We start from the raw sequence: 20,268 nt of genomic DNA, 5'->3' as shown, positions 1-20,268 counted from the left end.
AGAGAGAGAGAGAGAGAGAGAGAGAGAGAGAGAGAGAGAGAGAGAGATATGGTGTGTGTGCTGTTGGCAGCATCCATTTTTCATTTTCAAGTTTGTCAGTTTGATACGACAGTGCTTATGAAGCCATGCCACGTCTCAACCATGACAAGTAAACCAATAGCCATCGATATATTGATACCCATTTTTCTTGTTCCGATAATTTCATTCTTTCACAAAAGATGGAAAAAGGCAATGATGAAAAAAAAAGAGTCAAGACCTTACTAACGATTGCACTTCAAAAATTAGTACTTATAATGCATGATGTCATCGTGTCTTTATATCATTGAATGCTTTTAAAATATGAAGGGCGAACACTGAACACAAGAATAACCAATTCAATGGACAAATCAACAAAACACTTTATTTATGAATGATTCAAAGGACAGACTTCCTCACATAAAAAAACGTGCTTTCCAAAGAATATTGACATGGAATTGCATTGAAAATCAGTGATTTTTTTGATATTGTAACTAAGACCCATTTATTTTCTCGATAAAATTGCACCTTTTACATTTCAAGTATTTGCTACTTTCAAGCATTTTTTCTCGCATTTTTTTTATAATACGATTAGTTTAAGTGATTGAAATTTATTGCGAATGGAATTTGAATGGATATTAAACTGCTGTTGAATGTTTAAACGAAATTTCACTCAATTTGATACAACACTCCGAGAATCATTTCAGTGCATTTGGTTTTGTTATAAAATTAAAAAAAAAAAAACTAAAATAAATCGAGTAATATGAAAATGTCAGCTCTTTCCCACTTCTCATTTGCTGTGATAGACACTTTGGATCAATGGCTGAAATGCACATAATGCTATTTGCAAACAATATAAATGTAGATATTAATTTGGTCGTGACAATTATCAATGGATTGTGTACATTTTATTGATGAATTTTAAAATTTATTTGTCGTTTTCAAATGAATTGCAATTGAATTCAGTTAATAATGAAATTCCATAAATTGGTTGGAAATGTGCATTTTATTTAAACAGGAAACCCCAGCCAAAAAAAAATCAATAATTGAGCATACTCTGTATTATTCCGGGAAATTCAATTAAGCCTGTGCTGTATATAAGTGGTAGGTGAATTGAACTCAATTTATCTGCCAGAAAGAGAGAATCAAAAACACTCAGAGGCGAATGTAGTGCAGGGAATAAAGCGACAGCAGTTGAATCGAAAAGGAAAGATGGATCTGAGGAATTGTGTACGATAAAATTCGTTTAGTTGATTGTAAACCCTTCTGCTTAAGAAGGCAACACAACGCGAACCGTGCGAAAATATAGATTAGAAATTGCATGGCCATTCTGCTGAAAAAAGGATACGAAAAGAGAGCGAAAAAATATTGGATTTAATAAATCTTCAAACGACCCCTATTTTGTGAGGCAAAAAGAAAACGACTTGCTCGTCATTGTTGGTTCGGCTGCTATCGAGCCAGAATATATCCTGCTTAATGTGAATGACTCCATTTCCGTTAACGCACGTACAACAACACGAAAAGCATGAATTGGCCACACCGAATTTTCGGCATGTGCTAAGAGGAAAATATGTTGTAACCGTTTATTATGCAATATTTCTTATGGTCGAAACGTTGAGCGCACAGAACTAGATGCCACATAGTTTTTTTTTTCGTTTCTTCGTCTAAATTCGATTTAGAGGTAACACATTGCTGGTTTACAGCAGTAACCCGATTTTCTTTTCTTCACGAAACAGATAAGCGCATTTAAGACAAGTATGTTGAAGCATTTATCGATGTTAACCGTTGGATGTTGTCTATGGCCGAGATAGTAACATAGATAGTGGCAAATAAAGAATTGAGAGAGAGAAAGTTCAATGCTCATGTTATGCAGGTCGGAAGTAACTTAAGGGCAACCTGACTCGAATATCGTCGACAACGACATAATGGATGAGAGTCACCGGGAACAATGATAACAAATCAACAACGACGAAAAAACGACGATGAATGCAATTATTATATCACCGAAGAGTGGAGAAAATGGACGAATACGAAAAAGCACTTATTCATTTTGACGTGGTTCATATTAATGTTATTTTTCATGTCAATCTCCATTGCGTTGAGATTGTGCTCGAAAACATTTATTTCAGTTTCAATCTATTTACCTTTCGTCGATGTCTTTTTGTCCACTCAACTACATAATAAATTCGACACAGTCACAACGTAAACGACGCTTGGTGAATTGTATGTTATGTTTTTCTTTAAAGAAACATCATTCTGCTATGTCATCCACTTATAAAGATGTATACGTCATCGGGAATTCGGAGCATGCATTTAACCTGTACACATGAAAGAAAATAGAGAGAGAAGAAAGGAAAACGCTACTGTTATATATTTTACCAGTGTTGAATAAACAATATGCTTTGATGGGTACTAAACAAACACACATTTTTTTATACAAATCAATTTGAAAATTTCCAATACACCATCGACATTTTAAAAATAAAAAAAAAGAAATCCTACTCAAACATTCTTCGATGCCATTTTTCTCGATGGCGAAAAAGGGCTGCATTATTATTTAACACAGCGTCCAAATATATTCGGACAAACAATTTAAATATTGATCTCATGAAGTAGGTGCACATCTTTGATCCTATATATCTCTTTTGATAGAAATCGAGCGAATTCAACATAATTTATTGAAAGAGTCATAAAGTATTGAACCGAATCAACTTTGGACGAAGTTACAAGTGATGAATTGAATTCACTTGATGCGGTTCACTAGAACAAAGACGAAGTGCAAATGGAATGTAAATTATGACTTGAAGCGCCGTACATCCAAAACTGGAAGAAAGAAAAATTCAAGTGCTACTGGTGAAAACAAACACATATGTTACATTTGGAAGTCTCGTTGCCTTTTTTCTACTCTTTCTTTCAATGCATTCTCGCCTTTAATCGTACATAGTTTAGTTGTTTTAAGACATAAATTAGCGGTTGTTGGTCTGTAAATAAACGGTAATCCCAAGAATTCGATGATAGCACATGTTGAATTTGTTGAAATGATGTTCAGTTCCAGTAAATTCGACACCAAAATAGTTAAAATTGAATGAATGATGTTGAATTGATATTTTTAAGTTCAAATGTGTGCTTAAGATAATTTCAATGAAGATAAACAGACAGACTCACATATGCTATGTAATAATATTTTCGAGCTGCTACAAATTACATAAAGCTGAGTTGTTGCTTTTTTTTTTTTTAAATAATCATGAAATTTAAAAGCGAAATGAAGAGAATTGAAATTTGATGTAAACCATAGTTCACTCAACGGACGATAAGAGCTGCTAGTGTATGCATAGTACACACTTTCTCTACACATCTCTCTATTTCTCCCTTTCTCCTCTTCTTCCTCTCCCTCTCTCTCTCTCTCTTTCTGTTTAATTAATACTCATAAATAGTGAGTTATGGGTCAATAGCCAGGGCTGAGCATGTGTGTGATACGATTATAAATTATGAATGAAGAACAACGAGAAATGAGCAATTAACACCAGAGCCATTCTGTCATTTTATGCCGCATGAATATTTTCGTATAATTTTTTATTATTCAAAACACATGTGAGACCAAAGCCAAAAGTCATACACATTCGGATATTCGGATACTTTTCGGCCGTCTGGCATAGGCTTTTGGTAGATGATACTACTGCTGATTCAGATGTGCCGAAATGCACGATAGCATTTGTGTCGGAGAGTCGAATGTTTGTGTGTGCTGTGCGTGTATGTTTTAATGCATCTTTAATGAATTTGAATGCTTTTTCCCCAATGAAATACGTGTCATTTGCAGTTTAGTGAAAGGAATAAAAACTATTTGCTCGAACATGAATCAGACGCGAACATATGCAAAAATAAACCACACACACACACAAAATATACTGTTAATTTATTAATGTCGACAAAAAGCGTGTTGTGTTGAGCGCACAAGAGCCCACCAATTTCGATGTGGAAGATTTCCCAGCGACAGCAAAAATGTGATATTCAAATTAAATTGCATCATTAAAATTTCACACGAAACACAACGAGCATTGAAATTTCAATGCATTTTTCGATCTTTCTCTCTCTTCCTCTCTCTCACCCCTTCTTTTGTTTGGCCGATGTATTCTACAGTCATTTTCTATTTTATGCGATATTCTATATATAGATTGTGGGACTAATTTTTTTTTTGGGAAAAAACAAAGTGCACATAAGACAAACGAGCATCTCTTACAAAGAACCGAGCGAATAATATATAGAATGAAAATTGCAGCATTGCAAAAATGAGAAAAACTACCTCTGTATTCTATATGTACACGCGCATATATATTCATTTTAATCTATGTGCATAAGATAAAGTGCATAGCAAGAGGAAGAGCATCGCACGTTAAAAAACAGAAATAATAAACAATTTTATGCTGCTAATTGCTTTCTTTCAAATCGTTTACACCATAATCGTGCGCATGTAAAATATTCAGCGTTAACTTTTCATTTTTATGCACGACAGATAAAGATATAATGAAGGCACACGCATTACAATTCATTTATTTTTTTCATTTATTGTATGTTGGCCGATACTTTATGCTTTATGAATATCGCGCAGTTTTCGAGTACAATCGCATATTCAGTGAATACTCACAGAAAAATTGCATGGGGAATACCCTGCGCCGAGCATATGTTGTGCAATGAAGAAAGGCATGGTGAGAAAAAAATTTATACAGAACAATAATCGCACAACAAGCCACTCCAAGTCCTTTCTATTTGGGATTTGAGTGAATATAAAAAAACAACGACAAAAAATGCAGTAATTCTCTGAGAATACTCAATGGTAATGAACTTTAAAAGTATGATTAATAATGGAACCGGCTATATTTTCATGGCAGACACTCTAAAGAAACACTGCCTGAAGTTGCATTGCACATAGATAAAAATAGAAGCTAAGTTTGTGCACAATGAAGTACACATAAATTATAGAATGAAATAGAATTATATTCAGCACTGGGTGCCAAAGAACAGTAGTTTGTGGAAAATCAACAGTTTTCACGCGTGCACGGATATTTGTCATAGGATTTTTCCAATTAGAAATTGCGAGCAGTACATCATTAATGGCATCGCTACGACAATATCACACATAATTTGTGGGATTTTTTTTTCTAACGGAAAAACAAGTCAGTCTTTTCAATTTGGATTTGAGTAGTTGATGCATTTTTTTCTTTCTTTTGAATTTTCAACGGTGTCTAATGAATTTCCGCGTAGTTTAACACTTTATCAAATTTCATCTTCCGTGCACTTGCGATATATTTTCTACACTAACATTTTCTATCCTTTCATTCATTTTCAACGATAAAATAGAAAAAATGGCTTTTAATTGGTCTTTCCCCAATGAATTCAAAATTATCATATCTAATGTGCAACAGTTTGAAAGAAAACTAATGCGCATTGTTACATGTTTTGTCTGTCTATTTACAACTCTATTAATATTCCTTGTTATAAAAAACTTAATATCCATAGTGAAAAGCATATGTTTGTGGTAACCGACTATGTTACTTTAATTGGCGCCATTTCATGTGTATTTGCATTTTAATACACTTGCCAGCGGCAAAAAACTATACGAAGTTTTTTTTCTCGGTTTATCTGCAATGCAATGATAATTTCGTTGAGTCCACTTTTGGAGCGTGTGACTATAACACTTAAATAAATGAATGTATAGTTTTTGTGTTTCTGAATTCAAATAGTTTTGTTATTTTGTTACATCTCGTTTGGTGAGTTTACGGTAGCAAAACAGAGATAGAGGGAAGTTCAAAAATGAACAAAACATCGAATTGCGTTCCAAACAAGTCGCATGATATAAAATTTATTCAATGTTGTTTATGATTTTATATATCTCTTTTGTCACACAAATATTAACAAAATGTTGTTTTCATTTCAGATTGGGGATTTGAATAAACCGCATTAATCCTCTTTTGTTAAGCAAAAGCTAAACGTGAGTATATCTGTTTTTCTACTGTTTCGGAATGGTGTATAGTATATTTATAGAGCGGAATATATAAATGTGGCCTGTGTATGATGAATTTGATGAATGTCATAGTATCGTATCGGTACAGAAATGATATTGCCTAAAGCGAGTAGACAAAGCTCGTTAGTCTGGCCGATAAAAAAAAGGATGTCATAAAATCAAACAATCATTTTTTTTTTTCGAGTAGTTGAAATGCAGATGGCATTTTTGAATGTCATAACCACAGACAGACGTGTTAATTTCTTGTAAATAGCCTGAATCGAAAACAAAAACATAATGCAGTGGATATATTCAAACCAATTTCTGACAGGCGCGACTATTCCCATTGGAAATATTGAAAGTATATGTCACGAACTTGTCATACGAAAAAAATGGTTTTCTACAGTGGAAAAATTACAATAAAAAACACGAGATTGTATAACTACAACTAGCATATATGCAAATACTTCAATGGCAGCTAATAAAATGCGAACGCAATGCAAGTGCCGCTATTTGTTCAATGGTCGAATCAAAAATATCATGTTTCATTGGCGACATAGCACGTACGATACCAAATGAAATTAGAAACTATGCACAAAGCAAACAATGTAAAAATAATTCGAAATTCAAACAAGTGTGGCGGCAACTCACAATGCGAATAAACCGCTTGTTTTTCCATTCATTAGTACCGATCTAACACAATTCCACATACATAGGCACTCAATGTGTATCTATGTATTTCTCTCTCTCTCTCTCTCTCTCTCTCTCTCTCTCTCTCTCTATGTATTGATAATAATTTTTAAAGGGGGATTTGAATCGGGATTAGCATGTAATAATTGAAATAAAATGTTTGAATTCCATTTTCGAAATGTAAATTAAATGTGAGAGCCGAAATTTTATGTAGTTTATTTTAGTCATCAATGAAAGCGATGATGAGAAAATTAGACAGATGGGAGCAGAGAGAGAGGGGGGGGTATTTGGCCAAGCAAAATGGCATTTTCCATCGAATTAATTATCGAGATGGCCTTTCAATGGAGCAACAACAAAAATTCACATTTTTAACTTGAATTGATATTGCCTGTATACAATTCCAATTTGAATTTCAAAATTCTCATTCTCATAAACTAAGTCCAATTTAATACAAACCACATGCCATGTTCATGGGGAACATTCATGTCAAACCGCAAATATTATCATTTTATTTCCATATGGAAATCAATACAAAATGAATATGTATACACCACCACCCCTACCTCCTATTACTATTCACAAAATAAAATATTGGTTTACCATTCAAAATTTGCTGGTTTTTCTAATATATTCATTTTCATCAAACATTCTATGCTATATTTTGTTAACCCATTCCATTTTTTGTCGCAGAAAACAAACATCAAATATGCGATACATTCGCATGGTTTAATAATTCATTTCATAAGCCATTGCTTATGAAAAAAAAAATAGTTTTCATCAAATCCAAAGATTTTTCCATATAAATATCCAGCAATTTTCATTTTGACCGCCAAACCAACTAATTATTATATTTAGTATTTTGTAGTGAACATTTTTGAATACGACGGTGACATTTTGTTGTTTGTATGTAATTTTTTATTGGATAGCGTGCGGGAACAAACGTGTAATGAAACATATTTTACAACCCCAAACCATCGATTACGAACTTTTCAATCGGAAATGCTTCGGATAATGCGAACAAGCATGAAACGCATATGCAAAGTAATAATCATAGATCAACCATCGATACTGTTGCATAAAAATTGAGAATTTATTTAATCATTCATCACAATGATGTGCGTATACCACTATACCAAACAAAACGGGTGCCAGTTGGGGTTTCTTTTTTTTTGTTTGAAATAAAAAGAAGCACACAAACATATCGCGTTTCGTTTGGTATTTATTATAGCCATAAAAACTAACAATTTATCAGTGACCGGTTCGCGCATATTTCTATGTTTGCCTAAATACGCTAGGTAGCATAGATATGCCAAGCATAGCCGCAAACGCAACCGACGCATCGCCGTTCACTCTATATGAACAATGCACATGTTCGTTTATGCAGACGACCGTGCGCATACAATATAGCTCGAATCGAATGGCGACGGGTGCGTTACGGCTTGCGTCTCCGCTATGCTTAGCATAGCTATTAGGCATAGAAATATGCACGAACCGGTCACTGCAATTTATAGCTCATTCAATATGCTTTATTTTATGCAATATATAAATACAAGTTTTATATCCTTTTCAAAAGAAACGCTCTCTCTTTTTTTACGATGATTTATTTTCTCATATTCATACAATGTAGTAGCTAGTTATGTGTCCGAACGGAAGGGATCCAGTTAAACAACGAAATAAAGTGTGTATAGCTGTTGACTTGTTTCCACTTTAAATTTTTCAAAATGACGACTTTAATTTTATATCCATGTGCTTGAATTTTAAATTCTAGACTTATTTTTCGATACCGAATCGTGACCGAATGAATTAAAACGATAAACTACTTAATTATCCACAAACAAATTGACCGATATAATTGTTATAGTTTGATGGAGAAATAAAATGCTTCGGACAAATTGTATAGAAGGCAATCGTATCATGTTCAGTATGAAAAGGGAATAGAATTTTAATTTGTGTGTTTACAATCATGAAGTGAGTACTACTATTTTGTCGCTTTCTTTTTTCTTTCCTTAAAATTCAATAAACCGACCTTGCTCAATACTGTGTGTGAGAGAACAAAAGAAAGAGATTAGAAATAGGCCCAACGATAATGGTCCGCATAATACACACGATTTTATTGATAATAATCGTTAAAAAATAAGTCGAAGTTTCTAGCAATTAAACGCATCTTCGTTCAGTTCCTCTATTTTACATGATTGCATTATTGTTATTTTATTAATAAAATCGTTTCGTTAAACCATGATTTACCATCTGAGAAGAGAAAGAGAGATAGAGAGAAAGAGGACAAATTTCACAGTTAATATGCGTACTGTATGAGAGCAAGCAGTAAGATTTATTAGCCATGATAAATAAACAGAACCATTTTTTATGGTTATGTCGAGCGACTTAGAGGAATGTCTCTGAAATGACTGTTGTCATTTATAGATACAATGTGTGAATGAATGTGTATGTATACGTGCAGTTGTGGCATAAAACGCGATGCTTTATCAATTTCAATACATCGCATTCGAAGATGTTTTTTTTGTCTCATTTGTAGTCAGTTTGAAATCATTTATTTGATGTTTTTTATCCGTCGTCGAGTGTAATCGCGATGTAATGCAGAGCATGTGTTGTGTTCACATTTGAAAGCAACCGAAAAAAAAACGTTGAATGCATTTCAGCTAATGGAGATAAATGGTCACATGGCACGGTTTTTTGTGTGAACGAATGTGACTTTGTTTATGTTCATGTTCATATGTTTTAATCTATTTTCCATAAAATATTGGTTGGAGCGTGGTTTTGCTTGGAAAAACAATTATTTTCACGCCTTTCGTCTGCTGAACAACATTAACCAAAAATGTAGCGATGAATATAAGCGTATTTACGATTTGGTCGATTATTATCACGATTAACTGAAATCAGAAACAATCAAGCACACACGCACAAGCAATCAAAGCGATTTATCTTTCGGAGAAAATAGAAAAGACGAACTCTTAAAGAAAGACATAAATCGGTAAAACCCACTGCTTTAACCCGAATACCGAATTCATTGACCTTAGATTTTCTTTTGGTTCATTGTGTATCGCTTTTGGCGATAAAACAAGAATTATTTTGACAAAATTGGAGTTCAAGATTCTATTTGAGCAGAGCTCATGAGATGAAGATAGTACGAAGAAAATAATTTCCATTTGGACATTTCTCTTTTTTTAGCCTCAATCTATGTTTGGTAGAATTCATTTTGTTAGAATTTTGAAGTTCAGAAAATATGAGACTCGAGATTATTATGAATCGCATTAATATATTTCTGTGCCCATCGGACACGGAAAATGTGTTTCTTTTATATAGATACAGATCGCAGTAACTGTAAATTGGATCGTCGAATGATTTTGGCACATTGATTTCATGGTTTTTGTGTTCCGCATTCCCTTTTATGCACACTCATTATTCAAAAGGCGAAAAAAAAAAACAGAAAATCTGAGGAGCAAACAAACTTTTCGCAAACTGAACTTATGGAATTACCAGAGGGTATTAAATAATGTATGCGCATTGCGCACACACCCAAACAGTCTCATTCTCGAATGTCTGCGTTCGGTGAATTTGATTTAGTTTACATAGACATGCGTACGCCTATGTATGTCTGATGAAAAATCGAATTTCATTGCCTTAATCAATAAGCGTTAAAATGAATGGCGTCATTTTTTACGCATTTGGTTGTGTTGAATTTTTGTTACCAAGTCACCTGTATTCACTACTATCGAGTCATCTGATGCTGTCACCCTCTGTACAATGATGCCCGGAAATGTTTTTTTTGAGCAATGAATTCGAACGAAAGTGGCGTTAAATTAATTTCGAAGAAAAATGACACAAACTTCATGAAAAACGGTGTAAATGATTCTTTCCCTTGTGATGAGATGTGTTTTTTTTTTTTGTTTATTCTCTCTTTAATGAAATGTCAAACTTTTCCGGTGAGATGAGTCGATATTCGATCGACTGCTGCGATACGGCAAACATGTGAATGGCATTTTATGCCCTTAAAATGATATCTGATAGAGTGATGTGTGACTTAATTCTCGGTACCAGTTCAGAAACAAAAACTACAAAATCGCAAATAAATGTGTTTATCTCCCCGTTCAACCAAATAGGTTTTATGTGTGATATTTAGCGACATTCATCTGAATGTGTCTCTTTGGGGAGTTGTTTTGAACAGCGATATTGGATTCGCTATGGGTTTGCATAACAAATGATTCATTGATCCATTTTGCACGCGATGTTCCCACACACACACACACACATGCATATAGTGAAGCTCACTTTATTCTCTCGCTGCTGCTATATGTGTGCCTATCGGCATTGTATACATAGTAAATTTCCTTGTAGCCAAACAACGGATCTCTCGCGAATTGAACACAAAAAAACAAGGCCATCGGCAACATGAAAATGGGGATGTGTTCAAGTGAAAAAAAAATATCGCAATATCATTATAACCAACGATGCGCTGCATGATAGAACCAAATCATAATGGATCACTACCATTTCTGCCATTTTTGTGATATAGCCACCAAAACACACGCACATATAAAACTGTTGTTTACACTTTTCACAAATACGCGTAATACCGAACGTTTGTACGTAAATTTAACAAATCATTTACGTGTCGTAGATTTTTGAGTTAAATTCACGCTGAAATTGAATGGGTTTGCGTTGTGGATGGATTTCTCTTTTTTTCGTATCAAACTCATTGAGAATTTTAGTGAATCGTTTATGTTTGGGGCGTCGTTCTCTTTCTTAATGTCGCACAATGGCAACCAATTTCACGTTGAATTTGGGGTGGATGCTACAAAAAGAGAAAATAACATACATTTATGAAAGCACAAATTTACGTCATTTTTAGCGGCTTTCAAGCGATGTAATAAACATACCATAAAAAACGACTTAAGTCGAAATTTACACGAGATATCGTCGACCGAGCGAACGAAAGCACTAAGTGTCGAAAATCTTTGGCAAAAAAAAAATTATCTCTCAAATAAAGCGATATTTTCAGTGAAACAATTTTCACAAACAATTTTCGGAGAAGTTATTCTAGCGTTTAAACATCGTTCTGTTTCCACTTCGATTACCTTTCGAATCAATAAAAACACCTTTGGACACTTGAACGTTTAACGTCGAAAATTATAATTTCTTGTTCAATAACTTTTGCCAAATCGAAACTTTTCTACCAACGACGAAGTGGAATTATTTCCGCCAATCAAGAGAAGTAAGACGCTAACTAATCGTTTAAGTAAGAAGCTTGTGTCAAAGACTTTTCCTAAAAATCTGCGAAGAAAAACCCAAAAATGGAAAAGTTCTTATTGAATTTTCATTTGATGGGAAATTGTTATTTTTAATCTGTCAACATTTGCCATCAATAAATATGAAAATGGAAGATCAATTTATCTCGTGGCAATGGTGATGACAATAGCATCAGCGACAGCAATACGAAAAATGAAAACGTTCATGCCACTATATCTCATGCTTGAGTTTTTCTGTTTCATTAGAGCGAATGAAGCTTATCCAAGTGTTGGCGATGACTGAAATGACGGTTAATGGCCATTTTGCGATGACATCATTTGTGCGAATTACAAAACAACAATCAATTTGCGAGAGCAGATAACAAACAGCACGTTGATGTGAAGCCGACACACGCATTTTCTGTCCCACATACACACCCGCTCACACGCACACACACCATTTTGGAACTTATAAATTTAAACATAGATGTTTTGATACAGAAACAAAAAGCACAATTTAAATGGAAATGCGCCTAATGGCTTTTGAATAATTATGTTGGATATTCACTTTAAATGAAAAAGTGTTCAATAACACTTGACACAACTTATTATTTGTACCGGCATAAGCTGGTTGCCAATCTGATATTGTAGAATGAAATATATGCGACGTCCCGCATATGTTGAATAAGAGGCGTTTAATTAGAAAATTTATAACGATCGTTATTATGCCATTGCTTGAACGACGAACACCATATAACCTGCTACCGCATTTACCATTTTTCCAACAAAATTTCGATAGATAGCATAATATAAACCTGCCGATTTTCAATAAGGTAAAATCGCCTAAATTACGGACGAAAACATCATCGGCGAATGTGGTGCAAAATATGTGGCTACGAAACGTGATGGCGTTATATTTTCAAGATGAATATAAATTGTGTGGGAATTTGTAAAATGGTCGCCATGCATATAGCGATACACTCTTGTTTTCGTGCACAAAGTCATCTGCCAAATGAAAATTATGTCGGTATAGGTAGTCATAGTGTTTTTTTGACGTTGTTCCTGTTTTTCGTTCGTTTGAGAAATGGCGCTGTACTTGTGCAACGTGGTGTATAACTTACAGTAGTGTTAATATGAGCCCTTTGTGTAGAATGGCTGTTAACCCAAGCAACCATTACACTATACACACAACATATTTTACTAATCTCGTTCATAAAGAATTTATCTTTGAATCCCTGTTAACCTTTTGGATCAGCATATTTTAAATATTCTCTCGTTAACCGCTCTCACCAACCGATCTGGTTTTGTTTCCCGTTTTTCCTTCGCGCTAATTTAAAGTGCGCACACACACATACACCCTAGATAGGGCGAAACTATCTCTCGAAAATAATTTTCTGTTGTCGTCGTTACGTGCATTATTCTCTTCAACTCAATTCTCTTCCTGTCTCCATCCCGATTGCCGTCTCAGTGTGTATGAGGATTCGTTTGATTTGCCGTGCACTTTAACCGACTTCCGAAATCCGGTGTCGTTGTTGGCGTCACCAGTCACCCCACTCTATGATGAAAATTACACTAGTTTGTTTGTGAAGTGGAAAAAACAAAGAAAACTCTATTTCTCTCTTGTGTCCGCTCTCTCTCACTCTGAAAATGGTTATTAAAATTTATAGTTTTGCATTGTTTCGTCATTATTGCTGCTTTTGCTTATAGTGTTGTTAAAACACTCAACTACCCACCGCATGGCTTCTCTCTCGGGTACTCACTTTTCTGCATATGAAATCAAGTATTAACACTTTACATCGGACCCTTCATTTAACATACATGTAACAACATTCAAAGTTGAACGGCTAAAGTGTGCTTCTAACACGAAGCTTAACTGTGTATGTATGTCTTTTGGAATGATTTTAATCGAAATGCAAGGATTTGAAACTGGAGAGAAAGAGAGAGAGAGAGAGAGAGAGAGAGAGAGAGAGAAACGAGCCTCACCGACGCGTGCTACACATTATCATTTGCACACGGATTACACGAAACAAAATGCTCCAAGTATCCGTATAATTTGTAGAGTGTGTGGTAGTGTACCATTTGATTTGTTTTATTTTATTTTTTATTTTCGTCATTTTTTTTTATTTCTCGAGAAAATATGTTTAAACACCACGACTAAATTGATTTTCAAATTGCCTGCTGTTTAAATAATTTGAAATTTTCACGTGAAAACTGGGTTACACTGTGTCTTTTTGGTTCTTGTTATTATTCTTGTTATGCATAGTGTAAGTTCGTTAATCCAATTACCATCTAAGTTACTGGCATTGACAATGGCATCTCTCTCTTGTTTTCGGCATGCTTTTGAGCGTAAAGTTTAAAATTCCATTTTAATTAATTCCATGCTACCGACTATACTCGTTTACAGATCCTCCGATGTTGTTGCTTCTACTGTCGCTTTATGTCTTTGTTTGAAGTTTATTTTGCATTGTCCAAAAAAAATTCATGTTGTTATGAAATAATTTCCACTTATGCATCACCGCAATGAGAAAAAAACCCAACTGCGTTTGACATGACAATCCCAGCAGAAGCGTAAGCAATAATAATTAATGTAACTTAATTCTCTCTTTTTTCTCGGCCAAAGTATATAAGATACTTTTGAAATAAAAACATTTATCTGTTTTAATCGTGAAAATGCCAAATGAATTTTTTTCATTTTGACCAACGAAACACGGTGACCAGAATAAAGCGCAATTTCTTCTGAATTGTTAAACAGGAAAAAATACGGATTTACAACTAAAAAATAAAAATGAGTAGCATGAAATGATACAATCGCGCCGGATTGGAATTGAATAATGGCCAAATGCATTTTGGCATGATATAATAACCAAATGCAAAGATTTATCCAACCATATTTTTTATTTACATTTAAAAATGTAAATTAAAATTCTCTTTGAGTTTTCATCGTATATATTTTTTTTCGTGCGGTAAATGTATGCAGCATCGAAACCTCTTTCATATGGGTTATAATATTTTCATTAAAAATATATTAAATCGGTATTGACCATTTCAAACCGAGCTTCTGCTTTTGATGATTACATCACTCCTTTTTTCCCCATTTTATGGATGTGCGAAAGACTTTTTTTTAAATTCAATATTTACATTTCAACAAGAAAAATAACGAAAATAAAATATTATATTCAATCATTCAATAGCATTTTAATTAAATCATGAACGTTGTGCTTGACTCATGTGGTGGCATACAACGCATACCAGATCAATATTGAATGCTATGTGAAGTTATTTATTTTGTTTAATTTTTCATACCATTTTTGTGGTTTTATTTCACTCTCGAAATTTAAACATCAAATTGTAATAACCGTTTAAGTAACGAACCCAAAAAACAACACCGTCGATTTTGATATGGTTTATTCGCCTGATGAATTGGTTCAAAAGCAAACAGGTGAAAAAAATCAGGCAGTTGGCATCACCTGGATTGAAATGTAAATACTTACATTGGAAATCTCGCATTTTATTTGCATTGGTAGAGTAATTAAAATGTTTCCATCAACTGATGTTGATATAAATGCAGTTGCAAATGCATTGTTGAAACGGCGCTAAACATTCATGACCGTAAAAGAACTGATGAAATGAGACGTATAAATCTCCGATTACAAATCAGCCCCGATGACACTTAGGGAAAAATGAGAACAAAATGCCCTTATACCACGATGAAATGCGTCACAATTGTGTGTATGTTATAAAGCTGTGAGATGTGCGGCTGACATGAAACGAATGTATTATTCAAGGTACTTTTTGAAAGGCGAAAAAAACGGAGTGAATGTGCAAATCGTTTTTCTGTGTAATCAGCTGACGTAATGCACTGGATTTGCTTCTGGGCTACTTTAATTTAGAAAATGGTTTTTGAATGCCTTTTCATTCTCTCACAAAATGGTTCGCAGAGACTTACATAATTATTTGTTTTATGGAGTTTTCAAAAGCAAAGGACAATTGCTTCTAAACAAACAAAAACGGTTGATTGCAAAAAAAAAAACCGAACGCCGCAAAAACTTTAATAATCGCATTGTCCCAAATATTCAAAAGACCAAGCTTGCCAAAGCCATTACCACCACAACCGCCAAAATATGTACATGCATACATTCATAAGCGGTGAACATTTGACTTCATAAACATCGTTTTTATCCAAATGCCGGGTAGAATTTAAAATATATTACCTTTTCCGTCTGCGGTTAGCCAGCCCATTCTTTTACATAACTTTGAATGTTGTTCGATCAACGAGCACACAGTTTGTTAGGTTTTTACTACTCTCTTGCAAAATATTACAAACGTAACGATTTTGACTCAAGTTGCCAGAAGTTTTAAAGTGGTTTAAAAGTAAGGTCGTTTTTCCTGCCATATACAATTTCAATGGAATCTTTTTGAACATCAGCATGAGTGTGTGCCGATGAAGCCGAACAAATATCAACTCTCATCGAAAACAATTAACTGCGATTTCATTTATATACACTCACATTGAACTAGTTTAAAACTTCCGAAACAATCTTTCATTGCGATTCACTTAAGCTTTTTACCGTTAAGCTTTCATTTGTAAAATAAATTTCAGCGGAATGAATCTTATTTCAACTTTGCTGATGACGTCAATTGAAAGAAAATTCCTTGATGAAAAACTGAGCATTTACTTTATTTAATTATTTTACTTCATTTATATTTCGAAATTAAGACCCGGCATATTTATGGAAGTGAAAACATGGCTAGTTTATATTTTTCCACCTTCCTTCACCCTATTTCTCTCTCTTTTTGATTCTTTCTCTGTTAATAAACTAAAATAAATCTAAGTGAAAGGCATTTAAGACAATCATTCACATTGCAAAAGCAATCGAATTGTATTGAATAACGAATTTGTGTGTATGAAATGTCCATTTGTAACAATTGCATTAAGAAGGGTGAAATTGTGAATAAAAACCGAATGTTCGTCTGCTTTCCATTTTCCTTATTCTATTATTTGGACTGTTCAATTGAAATGGTCGTCGTGTTCATTGTATCATCGTCGTCGATCTATTGTTATTATTTGAGAGCTGCTAAGTAATCAAAAACAGAAACATTCTGTTTTGAGTTGGCCAATACACATCTATTCACAGCGTAAGACTTTTGTATCGTTTTGAAATGCGAAAACGCTTTCAACTGAATAAAATCATTAATGCCGTTCATTTTATGGCTATTGAGCAAGTATCCGAAAGATTGGCATGTATTGTTGACGATGATTATTATTTCGCTTGAATGATGAGTCAAGTGAAAAAGATATGCGATTCATTCAGTGAAGTGCGATGTCTACCAGGGAACCTCAACGAGTTTTCATCATCATTTCATTTCAAATCGTAGTTTATTACAAAACAGAAAAATAAACATAAAAACATTTGTTTCGATCCGCTTTTTTTCTGTTATTGTGACAGGCACGAAAGCATTTCGTTTCAATGAACCAGAATATCTCTGATATTAAAGCGATTATTTTTGCGTTTTGAACATTTTTCTGCCCTATATTTTCCTCATTTTCGTCGGTTCATAATCAGTCTGATTTGGCCGCAGACCCCTTCACAGAATTATACTCATGAGATGTTAAAATCATTTCGTTTGGGAAAATCAGTTTTGCTGTTGCCATTTTGCGTCTTGTACTCATTCGTTCGTCGATTCGATTTGATTCGTTTCTCTCTCTCTCTCTCCCTGTCTCTTTCTGTGTATTATTTCGTTCATCCGATTCTTTGACAAAGCAAAAACCATCCGCTCATGATGTTATATCAAAAAGCGAAAACTTACTAAAACGGAAAGCGAAACAAGAAATTCCCATATTCCAAGACAAAAATTGCATTTCTTCAGGAAATAAAATGACAGAAAAGATACTGAAATATACAAATACTTTTCATCATTTTTTTTTCTCTCGTTATTGTTGTTTCGTCTCTTTCACAATATTTTGTGTATCTCCTTCTTTTCTTAGAATGAAAAACATAAAGTGAAAACGTGTAGAAAAGGAATGGGAGAGAGTTAAAAAATGAAAGTCTGAGTTGGATTTCCGAATATCTTATAAATGTTTAGTCGTTGCTGGAGAATATTAGATTGACCGAAGACAAATATATATACACACAAATGACAACTAGCCTCAATATGAACAAAAATTGACATAAAACTCAATTTATCCGAAGTCTCAACCGTTTTTGGGATACATTTTAGTTCAGAATTTTTCTGCTCAAATATTTAAGTGCTTAATATCACTTTGGCATTTGAGCGGAAAAAATGCATACTAAAATTTATCCCAAAACGGTTGAGACTCCGGATAAATTGAGTTTTATGTCAATTTTTGTTCATATTTAGGTTAGTTGTCATTTGTGTGTATACAGACAAACAGCACAAGAAAACAGCTTGGCATGGCTTCCATTGTTGTCCATCTCACTCTTTTTCTCTCGCTTTTGCAAAATATGAATACGAGATAAATGATTCCGGCATCGGAGAAAAAAAAATGTATAACATAAATATGAATATGAAAATCCCTTATGTAATATTCTGTTTGGTTTGGTACTTTTACTGCTGCATTTTTTTTTTTTTTATATTTGAATTGCAATCACAATGCCAACCAAACAGCTTTGAAAGCATGAATAGCTTGGAAATGTAAACGACATATAATATTTTCATTACATGATATTTTTCAGCTATTATTATTATATGTTTGGTATGTAATTTCCATGATACATGAAAACGCTACAAAACGAACCATTATCTTATTTGGTTTCTTGCGAATTCATTTTGCTTAACAACACCACAACCGAAAAAAACATACTACTAAAATAAAGTTATAATTAAGATTTTGGCGAATTTGTACAAATCTCTCACTAATCCAACAAACGAATATACTCTTAAGCTTTTTCACAATTCTTCCATTTGTGATTCCCTTTGAAATTTTATGAATGTTGCACGTGTTGGTTGATAAAATTATCTCGTATTTCATCTTTTCTCCTCATTTCCACTTCAAAATAAACAACATAAAAAAGCAAAAAAAGTAGTTAAGTTTTAAGTTGAATTTATATTTTCACTCAAACATTTTTAGAAGATTCACACTATGCAAAAGTTATTTAAAGAATGAAAGTTTTTTGCTTAAGATTTCGCTGGATTTCATTGGTATATTTTCTATTTAAAAAACAGGATGTTACAGCGTAAACATCGGTAGAAAAAACGACGCTTAGTGAGGTTTCCGTTTCGAAAAATTGCATTAAACATGTATTTAAAGTATTTTGCGGAGTTTGTTTTTTTTTGGTTGAATTCTTCGCTGACTTCAATCAGTTCATTATTTACCATGCGATTTGATGTAATTTATTTGCTCCGTGGATTGTTTAATGGCTTGCAAAATGAAATCGAAAAATGTCCTAATCGCATCGTGCGATCTCTCTTTCGATGATTATTGAATGTCGGTTTAAATGAAGCGCATTAAACTAAATGGCATATATACAAAAGACAATTTCCGTTCTGTAAGACACGCAACATGGCAACAATTGATTGAACCGAATGAAGACACAACGTGCACAACACTTAATCGATGTTTCACACAATGGTCGCGTTCGCAAAATTATTTCGAATCCAGTCATTTTTCTTTCGAAATTACTGATTTTATTTGTTTTTTCCATTTTTAAGTTGGTTGAACACGATTCGCATTCATTTTGAAATTCACAAAGCCAATATATATATAATAATTTCACGAAGAGCGTGAGATTCCTTACCCACGCGTATCTACGCTTAAATTTGTGTGTTTATCAGAAATGTGCTTAATGTATTAGAGAATATAGTTTTCGGGCGATAGTTTATAGTAAGTTGTAGTAATGAACGCAACAACGCACTGTTAACGACGCAACAATGCTTTTTTTTCTGTCGAGATGGCAGATTGAGATTGTGAAACACTAACCGTTTGAACAAATTGAAAGCTCACGAACTTGTTAATACAAAGCGAAACAATGCGGAAGCATTTCATCGATATTTTCCCTCAAGTGGATTTTAAAACTTTTAGATGATGCGCATACAAACACACGACTAATAGTCGGTAGCTCAAAAGAGATAGACAACCATTTCGAATGTAGTGTACACATGAGATCGAACAGTGTATGGTGCTTGCACGATATGAAATAAGATTGTTTCGCATAGTTGTATACAAAAAAAAAATGCGTTCGAATTTGTACACGATAATAATAATCGAAGAAAATGCATCATAAACAATGTGAATACGAGAAATGAAACGAGCGGAAATTATAATGACGAAGCATTCTGATGTGCACAACAATGAAATGGCAG

General features: G+C 33.8%; 1 protein-coding gene and 1 long non-coding RNA gene across 9 annotated transcripts in view; one reads left to right on the top strand and one right to left on the bottom strand.

The window, feature by feature from the left end:
- The window catches only part of LOC116341252 (tyrosine-protein phosphatase Lar), a 380,836-nt gene that overhangs the window by 95,549 nt on the left and 265,019 nt on the right, over nt 1-20,268 (top strand). For all 8 annotated transcript variants that reach the window (XM_031768206.1, XM_031768204.1, XM_031768200.1 and 5 more), the window contains exon 4: nt 5,948-6,001. The gene's annotated coding sequence lies outside the window, so the exon portion shown is untranslated. The remainder of the gene's footprint in view (nt 1-5,947; nt 6,002-20,268) is intronic.
- The window catches only part of LOC116341261, a 106,524-nt gene that overhangs the window by 21,243 nt on the left and 65,013 nt on the right, over nt 1-20,268 (bottom strand). The window contains exon 3 of the long non-coding RNA XR_004201144.1: nt 2,160-2,333. This is a non-coding gene — a long non-coding RNA (uncharacterized LOC116341261). The remainder of the gene's footprint in view (nt 1-2,159; nt 2,334-20,268) is intronic.

This window comes from Contarinia nasturtii, unplaced genomic scaffold (genome assembly GCF_009176525.2).
Source record: "Contarinia nasturtii isolate CC-2019 unplaced genomic scaffold, AAFC_CNas_1.1 Cnas_scaffold_695, whole genome shotgun sequence".
In the NCBI taxonomy this organism is placed as follows: domain Eukaryota; kingdom Metazoa; phylum Arthropoda; class Insecta; order Diptera; family Cecidomyiidae; genus Contarinia; species Contarinia nasturtii.
This window is presented reverse-complemented; position numbering and strand designations above follow the sequence as displayed.